Source organism: Arachis ipaensis, chromosome B9 (assembly GCF_059453495.1).
Source record: "Arachis ipaensis isolate K30076 ecotype BB chromosome B9, ASM5945349v1, whole genome shotgun sequence".
Taxonomy (NCBI): domain Eukaryota; kingdom Viridiplantae; phylum Streptophyta; class Magnoliopsida; order Fabales; family Fabaceae; genus Arachis; species Arachis ipaensis.
In genome coordinates this window covers 149,042,462-149,054,813 of record NC_142444.1, presented here as the reverse complement: position 1 = coordinate 149,054,813, position 12,352 = coordinate 149,042,462, and positions in this window count along the sequence as shown.

Genomic DNA, 12,352 nt, shown 5'->3' with positions numbered 1-12,352 from the left:
TTTGTTTCAAAATTTTTTTTCTACATCTAACCCTATCTAAGAAAATAATACATAATTACATATCATTTCCATAATGTAACTCAAATTCACATAATTAGGCATAATTTATATAATTTATTAATACCTTGGATGCTTATTCCAGTCACTCTTATCAACTATTTTATCGAGTGAGATTGAAGGATTTGAGCAAAACTTGGTATTATAACATCGAGTCCTTTTTTCAATATGAAAAATTTTCGTGGATCCTATTCATGCCATTTTCTGATGAGCAGGATCCTCTGTAGAGGCAAGTTCAGAGCATACTTTATGGCACTGGATGAGGAAGAAGGAAATAACACTAGCTAAACTTTCAGAGAGAGAAGAAAAACTTTGAACATTTTGTAAGATAGGAAGAGTAGATATATTACAATGTTCATTGAAATCTGATTATAACTGGGGTGAGCTCCTCCTTTTATAGAGGTCTCTAGATAGCAACAATATCTTACATAATCTAAACAAATCTATCATACAATGCCAGCTGGAGGATAAGGAATAAGCCTTATCTCTTTCTGACTTTTCTTAGACAGGTGACAGAGGTCACTTTATTTTAGTGCACTCAATAATTAAACATAGTGGGAGCATTGTCTTAATAAAGGGATGGCTTGAAATAGTCTTCTGGAAGGGTCCCATCACCATCTGAGAAGGATGATGTCTCATTAGAGGCCAAATTGACTACTCTGAGATCCATATCCGGGTCTTGTAGATAGGTAAACGGGTCTTCCGTGTTTCCTTCATTAGGATCTTGGGCATCTTACAGATATGAGTCATATGGGTCTGAGTATGGGCCTTCAGCGTCATTGGGTATCCCTGCATCAATTCTAGTTGGGTTTGGTGGTAAGGCATATACTCTTCCACTTAGATCTTCAGAATTCAGATCTTCCTAAGAATTTCTGTTTGGGATATTGGTGTGGAATTTATAACCACAAACTAACCGGCAAGTGCACCGGGTCGTACCAAGTAGTACCTCAAGTGAATGAGGGTTGATCCCATGAGGATTGATGGATTAAGCAACAATGGTTGACTAATTTACTTAGTTAGACAAACAGAAGAGAGTGTTTTGGTATTCAAAAGTATTAAACAATAATTCAGAAATTAAAAAAAGTAAGCAGTAAATTGATGAGAATAATATATGGAGAAACAGTTATAAGGCTTTAGAGATATCTATTTTCCGGATTGAATTTTCTTACTAACTATTTTAATCATACAAGATTCAATTCATGGCAAACTATATATGACTAAGCCCTAATTCCTTAGACCTTCTTAGTCTACTCTAACTTTCATCAACCGCCAATTCCTTGGTCACTTAATTCCAATTAGAGGATGAAGTTCAATTCTAGTTTATGTGCCACAGAAACTCTAATTACCCAAACAAAAAAGAATTATATGTCATGTATCCCGTTAAATCCAGATATATTAGAAGTTTGGGAGAAATTGTTTTCAAGCTGTTGTTCAAGTAAAGAGCTTTTTCAAGTTATACAAGAACTCAATTAGAACAAGGGTCGTACTTCCGTTCCACCCAAATTCATAAAATAAAGAACGAAAACAATTCTTGAAATAGAAATCAATACATGAATTAAAATAGAAAAATAATAGTATCAATCCATACAATAGATAGAGCTCCTAACCTTAACAATGGAGGTTTAGTTGCTCATGGTTCAGAGAGAAAATAAGGATTCTGAAATACTGTAAATTGCGGAATGAGGTAGAAGAGAAGAGAAGAGAAACCCGAAGGGCTGATTCTTTTCCCTTTTATATCTAATCCTAATTAATGTAAAATATATTTTCTAAAACTAAAATAATATCTTTTCCTAATTGTAAATAAAATAAAATTTGAATCAAAATTAATTTAATTGATCTGTGCGGGGCTTGAAGAGTGTGAGGACCATTGGATTCATTAAGCTCCACGCTGAACTTGGCTTTTTCTAAGTTCAACGTGGAGAAGGCAGCAAGTGCTTCAGCATGTTCCTTTGAATCCACGCTGAACTTGGCTTTTCCCAAGTTCAGCGTGGAGAAGGCAGCAAGTTCTTCCTTGGAAGTTCTCCAATCCACACTGAACTTGGCAGGAACCAAGTTCAACATGGGGGATGCAGAGGTTGCTGGAGGAGAAATATGTACTATTATATATCTTTGGAAAGCTCTGAAAGTTAACTTTCTAATGCCGCTGAAATCACGTCAATTGGACCTCTATAGCTCAAGTTGTTCCAGTTTGAGTGCAAGGAGGTCAGGATTGACAGCATCATTCGCTTTCTCCCTTTTCTGCTACAAAACTCCGTCAAATCCCTCCGGATGCTACCTGAAATAAATAGAATTGTGCATAACTCAAAGTAGCATCCATAGTAGCTAAAATATATTTAAATCTTGATTAAACTCAACAATTTGAATGCAATTTTACTAGGAAAAGATAGAGAAGATGCTCACGCATCAGATATGTCTAGACGTGCTAGGCTGGTCTCTTGAAGAATAAAAAGAGTATTGTCCAAATTGATTAATTATTCCTGAAGTTACGAATCTGGACTGAAACTCTTGGAGAGTTATTGGCGGTACATATGTTTGAAATGGGAGTCCTTCAACTGCATCTCTTTCTCCATATAATCCAGGTTTCCAAAGTTGACAGAGGTATTTGGCCAAGGCATTTATGACTGTCTTTTCATCCGTGGGCCATATGGTAGAGTATCCAACAATATCGACTATGTTCATGGTGTGTGGGTCTCCTCCAGTAAAATAATTCCTCTGTAAGGTGACAAAACAACAGAATTTCTGTTTTGCCTGAGAAGATTTATCCCACAGTTGATGCCGGCCAAGCATGTTATATAACATTCCTCTCCATGCATCAAGTGGGGGCATACATAGAGAATAACTTGACTAGATGGGATTGTGCTTGAGTGCGATTACACAGGATATGGTATACAGGGAAGATTGGCACTTGATGAATGGATTCTTGACGGTTTAGAATTCACAAATGAAATCTCGTTGCAATATAGTTTCTAAACCAACAATAGTCCTTTTATACAAAAATTTGGTTGTCACAAGTAACAAACCCCTAAAATTATAAACTGGAGTATTCAAACCTCGGGTCGTTCTCCCTAGGAATTGTAATAAAATGTTCTTGTTATTGGTTATGAAGTATGTTTTGGGATTTTTTTATTAATAGACAAGAAATGTAAATGGCAAAGGAAATAAACTAACAACTAGAAAAGCTCTTGGCAAGGTATGAGAACTAGAAGTCCTATCCTAGTTATCCTTATCAATTGTGATGAGAATTGTCCATTGATCCCACTTAGTTAACCTCTAACTATGGAAGAAAGTCAAGTAGATGAATTAACTTGATTCCACAAGTCCTAGCCTAATCATGATGAAAGACTAGCTTTAGTGGCATTCAAGTTAATTAGCAACTTCTAATTATCAATCAACAAAGGAGTTTGATAACTCAAGAGTCACTAATTACTCTACCTAGGCCAAGAGGAGAAAAACCTACTCTAAAATCCAACCAAGCATTTTATCAAACACTTGGAAGGCATCTACACTACTCAATTGCAAGGAATCAACAACAATAAAGCAGATCAATCAATAAAGGAAATCAAAACATGAATTGTATTAAAATGAAAATGGAAGAACAAAAGTGCATCAACATAAAAGTAAAGAATTACAAGAATTAAATGTTAGGCTAGAGAGAGGAAAGGTAGAAGAAGAAGAAATTGCAAAGGAAAAGTAAATCAAAGCATGAAATTAACCTAGATCTAATATTATTGACCTAAACCTAATCCTAATCCTAGAGAGAAGAGAGAGCTTCTCTCTCTAAAACTAACTTTCCCTCCAAAACTAAACTAAAACTAAACTAATGTGTTCTAAAGTTGTGATTCCCATTCAGTCCTTGGGTTAAATAGCATCAGAGATGAGTTGGATTTGGGTCTGGAAAGCCCAGAAATCGTCCCCAGTGGATTCACTTTAAATGGGTCACGTGCGAACACCGACGCGTACGTGCACGTCACGCGTACACGTTGCTTGGCAATTTTCCATCCACGCGTACGCGTTGCCATGCGACCTCTTCATTTCACGCGTGCGCGTCTACTGCGCGTGCGCGTGGAGTGAATTTCTCCCAATCCTTGATTTTCCATGATTTCTCCACTTTGCTTGCTTTTCTCTTCATTCCTTTGATCCATTCCTAGCCTTTTCAACCTGAAATCACTAACACACACATCAAGACATCTAGTGAAATCAAAGGTGAGTTAAAATCAACCAATTAAGGGCATGTTTTCACACTTAAACACAAATTAGGAGACAATCATGAAACCATGCTATTTCCTTAGATAAATGTGGGTAAAAAGTGATAAAATTCCCTAAAATTACTACAAGATAAACCCTAAAAATGGGGTTTATCAGCACTATGATGACAGGTGTATATATGGAAGACAGAGCCCAAATATACCACATCATTTCCTCTGGTATAGGTCCTTGGATTATTGGTATAGTGCAAAAAGGGGTATCCATGTTGAAGTACCTTGGGTTCGGATGGATTTGGGTTATGATAAGGAGCTGATGTAGCCAATAGAACAAGGTTTGTCTGGCTAGATAATCTATTTGAAATTTTGTCCGGGGTCTTGCTTTGAGAGGATAAAGACCAATCTTTCTTCTGTATGGGCTTCTGTGGAGCGGACAATCAGGGAATGGAATGGTGTATGAAGGATTGTGTGTACTCATAGTGTAAATATAATGGATTATTTTTGGGATTGGTTCTTTGGTAGGTCTAGATAGAAAATCAGCAAGTGTGCTTTGGTGTCCCTTTATGTGTCTCACTTCGAATTTATAGCGAGAGAACCAGTCTTTTCACCGTAAGAGTTGAGAGTCTGGTAGGATCTTTTTCTTGACTTCCAGCATTGATGGGAAAGAGGTATTATCTATTTCCACAGTAAAATGATAAGAACTGAGGTGAAAATTGAATTTTTTATCCCTCGTTTAACAGCAAGAATCTCTTTGTAAGTGGCATGGTAATGTCTTTCAGATTCTTTGAATTGTTCACTAGCATGCGCATAGTAGTGTCTTGTCCCATCAATTTCTTTAAGTAACACAGCTCCCCAAAATTCATCACTAGCATCTGTCTGCAATATTCTTTTTCCTGTGCTGGGAATCTTTAAAGGAGGGGGTCTTGTGCTATCTTCTTCAGGATTTTGACAGCTGTGGTTTGCTCAAGTCCCCATGGTAGGGCTTCTTTTTCAGGAGTTTTGACAGCTGACTGGTGTGTCTGGTCACATCTGGGATAAAGTCTCTGATGTAGTTTACACTTTCCAAGAATTGTTGGACTTGTTTGACCGTCATGTTTTCATTAGGGAAGTGGATTAATTCTTTGGTAATATGATCTCCTGGTTGAAAGAATCAATCTTTGAAGACCATTCCGAGGAACTCAATCTTTGTTTTAGCAAGAGAGCTCTTCTTTGATGATAGCATGATTCCCTATTTTTTGACAATTTGAGTGAATTGGGCCAGGAGTGTCTTATGGGCTTCATTATCCTTTGAGAATAATAAGATATCATCAATGCAAATAAGTGTGGAGTGTAGTATGGGCTCAAATATTTTGGTCATGGCCTTTTGGAAAAGAGATGGGGCTACTTTGAGTCCAAATGGCATTATTGTCCATTGATATTGGGCTTCAGGGATGCAAAATGCTGTTTTGTATCTATCTTCAGGATGGAGCCCAATTTGCCAAAAAAGACATTAAGTGGCTTATAGTCAATGACAAGCCTCTTTTTTTCTATATTTTGCTCGGCTCTTTTTTCAACGTAAAAGACTTGACATGCTCAGTTAGAATTGGTTGGTTCAATGAGTCCTTGAACAAGAAGGGCTGCACATTCAGCTCTTGCTAACTTGAGATCTTCAAGATTCATCCCTGAGTGTGTGGCCTTTGTTGGGTTGATCTCCTCATTCTTTTTGAAGGGAGACAAACATAAAATTTTGGATTCTTCCACAAAGGTGCAGGATGGTTGAATTGATCATGACTGTCACAACAGGTACTAAGGAGTTGTTGCTGGACCTCCTTATATTCTTCTGGAGCTTTGATGAGCGGATATTTTATACGCTTTTTGGGGTTAATTTCAGATAGTTTTGAGTATGTTCTAGTTAGTTTTTAGTCTATTTTCATTAGTTTTTAGGAAAAATTCATATTTCTGGACTTTACTATGAGTTGTGTGTTTTTCTGTAATTTCAGGTATTTTTCTGGCTGAAATTGAAGGAGCTGAGCAAAAATCTGATTCAGGCTGAAAAAGGACTGCTGATGCTGTTGGATTCTGACCTCCCTGCACTCAAAGTGGATTTTCTGGAGCTACAGAACTCGAAATGGCATGATTCCAATTGCGTTGGAAAGTAGACATCCAGGGCTTTCCAGCAATATATAATAATCCATACTTTGCACAAGGATAGACGACGTAAACTGGCGTTCAACGCCAGTTTTCTGCCCAATTCTGGCGTCCAGCGCCAGAAAAGGATCAAAAGCTGGAGTTGAACGCCCAAACTGGCACAAAAACTGGCGTTCAACTCCACAAATGGCCTCTACACGTGGATTGCTTAATTCTCAGCCCCAGCACACACCAAGTGGGCCCCAGAAGTGGGCCTCTGCATCATCCATCATAGTTTACTCATTTGTTGTAAACCTAGGCTACTAGTTTAGTATTTAACAACTTTTAGAGACTTATTTTGTATCTCATGACATTTCAAATCTAAACTTTGTATTCTCTGACGGCATGAGTCTCTAAACCCCATTGTTGGGGGTGAGGAGCTCTGCTGTGTCTCGATGAATTAATGCAAGTATTTCTGTTTTCTATTCAAACACACTTGTTCCTATCTAAGATGTTCATTCGCGCTTAACTGTGATGAAGGTGATGATCAGTGACATTCATCACCTTCCTCAAACCATGAACGCGTGCCTGACAACCACCTCCGTTCTACATCCGACTGAATGAGTATCTCTGAGATCTCTTAATCAGAATCTTCGTGGTATAAGCTAGAACCGATGGCGGCATTCATGAGAATCCGGAAAGTTTAAACCTTGTCTGTGGTATTCCGAGTAGGATTCAAGGATTGAATGACTGTGACGAGCTTCAAACTCCTGAAGGCTGGGCATTAGTGACAGATGCAAAAGGATAATACATCCTATTCCAACCGGATCGAGAACCAACCGGTGATTAGCCGTGCTGTGACAGAGCGCGTGAGCGTAGTTTTCACTGGAAGGATGGAAGGTAGCCATTGACAACGGTGATCCACCAACATACAGCTTGCCATAGGGGGACGTGCGTGTGTGAATCAGAAGACAGAGGAAAGCAGAGATTCAGAAGACAAAGCATCTCCAAAACTCCAACATATCCTCCGTTACTGCGCAACAAGTAATCTTTAATTTATGCTCTCTGGGTTATTCACAATTCAACTGATAAACATAATTGACTTCCTGACTAAGATTTACAAGATAACCATAGATTGCTTCAAACCAACAATCTCCGTGGGATTCGACCCTTACTCACGTGAGGTATTACTTGGACGACCCAGTGCACTTGCTGGTTAGTGGTACGTGTTGTGAGAAGTGTGATTCACAATTCGTGCACCAAGTTTTTGGCGCCGTTGCCGGGGATTGTTCGTGTTTGAACAACTGACGGATTATTTTGTTGCTTAGATTAGGAAAAATTTCTTTTTTGTTTAGAGTCTTTTATTATTTATCCCTTGTTAAAACACTTTAAATCTATAGCTCAATTAGTTAGAACGTGGTGTTTATGTTCATGGTAATTGGCTATCATATTTTTTTTTTTAAAAAAAAAAACCTTTTTCAAAAATAATTTTTTCTATTAAATCCTGTGCCAAACTTTAAGTTTGGTGTTTTCTTGTTGATTTCCCTTTGGTTTTCAAAAATTTTGACTTGATTTTAAAATTTTTAAGTTTGGTGTTCCTTGGTATTTTCCCTCCAAAATTTTCGAAAATAGGGAGCATTAGATCTAAAAATTTTAAATCTTGTGCTATCTTATTGTTTTTCTCTCTCCTCTTTAAATTCAAAAATATCTTCTCTCTCTATTTTAAAAAAAAAACAAATTTTCGAAAATCATATAAAAAAAAATATTTTTTAAAATCTTTTCCAAATCATATCTTTTTCAAAACTTTCTAACCACTTTTTCTCCCCTCACTTTTTCGAAAATCATAATTTTTATTTTTGGTTAAGCTGTCCTCTTTCCATAAAATAAAATAATTAAAAAGGTAAATCAGTCCAAGTTATATCCATATATCCATCATGGACATAATTGGAGATGAACAGTCCAGGAGGACTCTGGGGTCATATTCTAACCCCTCTACTGCTTCATATGGGAGTAGTATCTGCATACCCTCCATTGGAGTCAGTAGCTTTGAGTTGAATCCTCAGCTCATTATCATGGTGCAGCAAAGTTGCCAGTATTCCGGTCTTCCACAGGAAGAACCTACAGAGTTTCTGGCACAATTTCTACAAATTGCTGACACAGTACATGATAAGGAAATAGATCAGGATGTCTACAGACTATTACTGTTCCCATTTGCTGTAAAAGATCAAGCTAAGAGGTGGTTAAATAATCAACCTAAGGCCAGCATAAGAACATGGAAACAGCTGACAGAAAAATTCCTGAATCAATATTTTCCTCCAAAAAGGATGACACAGCTAAGGCTGGACATCCAAGGCTTTAAACAAGGAGATAATGAATCTCTTTATGATGCCTGGGAGAGATACAGAGAGATGCTACGAAAATGCCCCTCTGAAATATTTTCAGAGTGGGTTCAGTTAGACATCTTCTACTATGGGCTTGCAGAAGGAGCTCAGATGTCTCTAGATTACTCAGCTGGTGGATCTATCCATATGAGAAAGACAATTGAAGAGGCTCAAGAGCTCATTGATACAGTTGCCAGGAATCAGCATCTGTATCTAAGCAGCAACCCTTCCATGAATGAAGAGGTTAAAACAGTAACTGCTGAATTCAGTACTGTAAAACAAGCTGCTGAATTCAATCAGCAATTGGATTTTCTAACAAAGCAGTTAGCTGAATTCAAGGACAGGCTACAGGAGACAAGGATAGCTAATATACATATGGACGAACAGTTTAAGCAAACAAAGCAGCATCTATCAAGGCAAATAGCAGAAGAATGTCAAGCAGTTCAATTGAGGAGTGGGAAAACACTAAATACCCCACCTCAAGGCATCAAAAATTCAAGAAATGAGCGACCCACCAAAGATTCACCTGAGGACAGTAAGAGCCCAGGGAAAAATAATTCTGGCACTAAAACGCCAGAAAATGGGTGGAAGGCTGGCACTGAACGCCCAGACCATACCCAAAACTGGCGTTCAGCGCCAGAAACAAGGCAAGATTGGCGTTCAACGCCAGAAATGGGCAAGAACCTGGCGTTGAACGCCCAATTGGGGCAGAATCCAGCGTTGAACGCCCAAAATGGGCACATTTCTGGCATTCAGGCGCCAGGAACAGACAGTGAGCTGGCGTCTAACGTCACTCCAGCTTCTGACTCTGGCACTCAATTGCCAGTGAGGGATCAGACACACACAAGTGCTGATAACAACCCCTCTAAAAAGGCTTCTTTAACCACTAAGGTTGAAGAATATAAAGCCAAGATACCTTATCCTCAAAAACTCCGGAAAGAGGAGCAGGATAAGCAATTTGCTCGCTTTGCAGATTACCTCAGGACTCTTGAAATAAAGATTCCATTTGCAGAGGAACTCGAGCAAATACCTTCTTATGCCAAGTTCATGAAAGAGATCTTGAGTCATAAAAAGGATTGGAGAGAAACAGAAAGAGTTCTCCTCACTGAAGAATGCAGTGCAGTCATTCTAGAGAGCTTTCCTGAAAAGCTTAAAGACCCTGGGAGTTTTCTGATACCATGCATATTAGAAGGTAATTGCACCAAGACAGCTTTATGCGATCTTGGGGCAAGCATCAACCTAATACCTGCATCCACTATCAGGAAGCTTGGCTTAACTGAAGAAGTTAAACCAACCCGGATATGTCTCCAACTTGCTGATGGTTCCACTAAATACCCATCAGGCGTGATTGAGGACATGATTGTCAGAGTTGGGCCATTCGCCTTTCCCACTGACTTTGTTGTGCTGGAGATGGAGGAGCACAAGAGTGCTACTCTCATTCTAGGAAGACCCTTCCTAGCAACTGGACGATCCCTCATTGACGTCCAACAGGGGGAAATAACCCTGAGAGTCAACGATGATGAGTTCAAGTTGAACGCTGTCAAAGCCATGCAGCATCCAGACACATCAACAGACTGCATGAAATTTGATCTCATTGACTCTTTGGTAGAAGAGATCAACATGGCTGAGAGTCTCGAATCAGAGTTGGAAGACATCTTTAAAGATGTTCAGCCTGATTTGGAGGATTCAGGGGACATGAAAGAGCCTCTGAACTTTCTTCTGAAAGAGGAAAAACCCCTTAAACCCGAGCTCAAGCCACTACCACCATCCTTGAAATATGCATTTCTGGGAGAAGGTGACACTTTTCCAGTGATCATAAGCTCTGCTTTAAATTCACAGGAAGAGGAAGCACTTATTCAAGTGCTAAGGACACACAAGACAGCTCTTGGGTGGTCCATAGGTGACCTTAAGGGCATAAGCCCAGCTAGATGCATGCACAAAATCCTATTGGAGGACAATGCCAAACCAGTGGTTCAACCACAGAGGCGGCTAAATCCAGCCATGAAGGAAGTGGTGCAGAAAGAGGTCACCAAGTTACTAGAGGCTGGGATTATTTATCCTATTTCTGATAGCCCCTGGGTGAGCCCTGTTCAAGTCGTCCCAAAAAAGGGAGGCATGACAGTGATTCATAATGAAAAAAATGAACTGGTTCCTACAAGAACAGTTACAGGGTGGCGCATGTGTATTGACTACAGAAGGCTCAATACAGCCACCAGAAAGGATCATTTTCCTTTACCATTCATAGACCAGATGCTAGAAAGACTAGCAGGTCATGATTATTACTGCTTTCTGGATGGCTACTCAGGCTACAACCAGATTGCAGTGGATCCCCAGGATCAAGAGAAAACAGCATTCACATGTCCATCTGGAGTGTTTGCTTATAGAAGGATGCCATTTGGGCTATGTAATGCGCCTGCAACCTTCCAGAGATGCATGCTCTCTATTTTCTCTGACATGGTGGAAAAATTTCTGGAAGTCTTCATGGATGACTTCTCAGTATATGGAGACTCATTCAGCTCCTGTCTTGATCACCTGAAACTTGTCCTGAAAAGATGCCAAGAGACCAACCTAGTTTTAAACTGGGAAAAGTGTCACTTCATGGTGACTGAAGGAATTGTTCTTGGGCATAAAATCTCAAACAAGGGAATAGAGGTGGATCAAGCAAAAATAGAGGTAATTGAAAAATTACCACCACCTGCCAATGTTAAGGCAATCAGAAGCTTTCTGGGGCATGCAGGATTCTATAGGAGGTTTATAAAGGATTTTTCAAAAATCGCAAAACCTCTAAGCAATCTGCTAGCTGCTGACACGCCATTTGTGTTTGACACAAAGTGCCTGCAGGCGTTTGAAACGCTGAAAGCTAAGCTGGTCACAGCACCAGTCATTTCTGCACCAGACTGGACATTACCATTTGAGCTAATGTGTGATGCCAGTGATCATGCCATTGGTGCAGTATTGGGACAGAGGCATGACAAGCTTCTGCATGTCATTTATTATGCCAGTCGCGTTCTAAATGATGCCCAGAAAAATTACACAACCACAGAAAAAGAACTACTTGCAGTGGTTTACGCCATTGACAAGTTCAGATCATACTTAGTAGGATCAAAAGTGATTGTGTATACTGACCATGCTGCTCTTAAATATCTACTCACAAAGCAGGATTCAAAACCCAGGCTCATCAGATGGGTATTGCTTCTGCAAGAGTTTGATATAGAAATAAGAGACAGAAAAGGGACAGAGAACCAAGTGGCTGATCATCTGTCCCGGATAGAGCCAGTGGAAGGGACGTCCCTCCCCTTTCTTGAGATCTCTGAGACGTTTCCTGATGAGCATTTATTTGCCATTCAGGAAGCACCATGGTTTGCCGATATTGCAAACTATAAAGCTGCAAGGTTCATACCCAAGGAGTACAACAGGATACAGAAGAAGAAATTAATTACTGATGCAAAGTACTACTTGTGGGATGAACCTTATCTCTTTAAGAGATGTGCAGACGGAATAATCCGTAGGTGTGTGCCTAGAGAAGAGGCACAGAGGATCCTATGGCATTGTCATGGATCTCAATATGGAGGCCATTTCGGAGGTGAGCGAACAGCCACCAAGGTC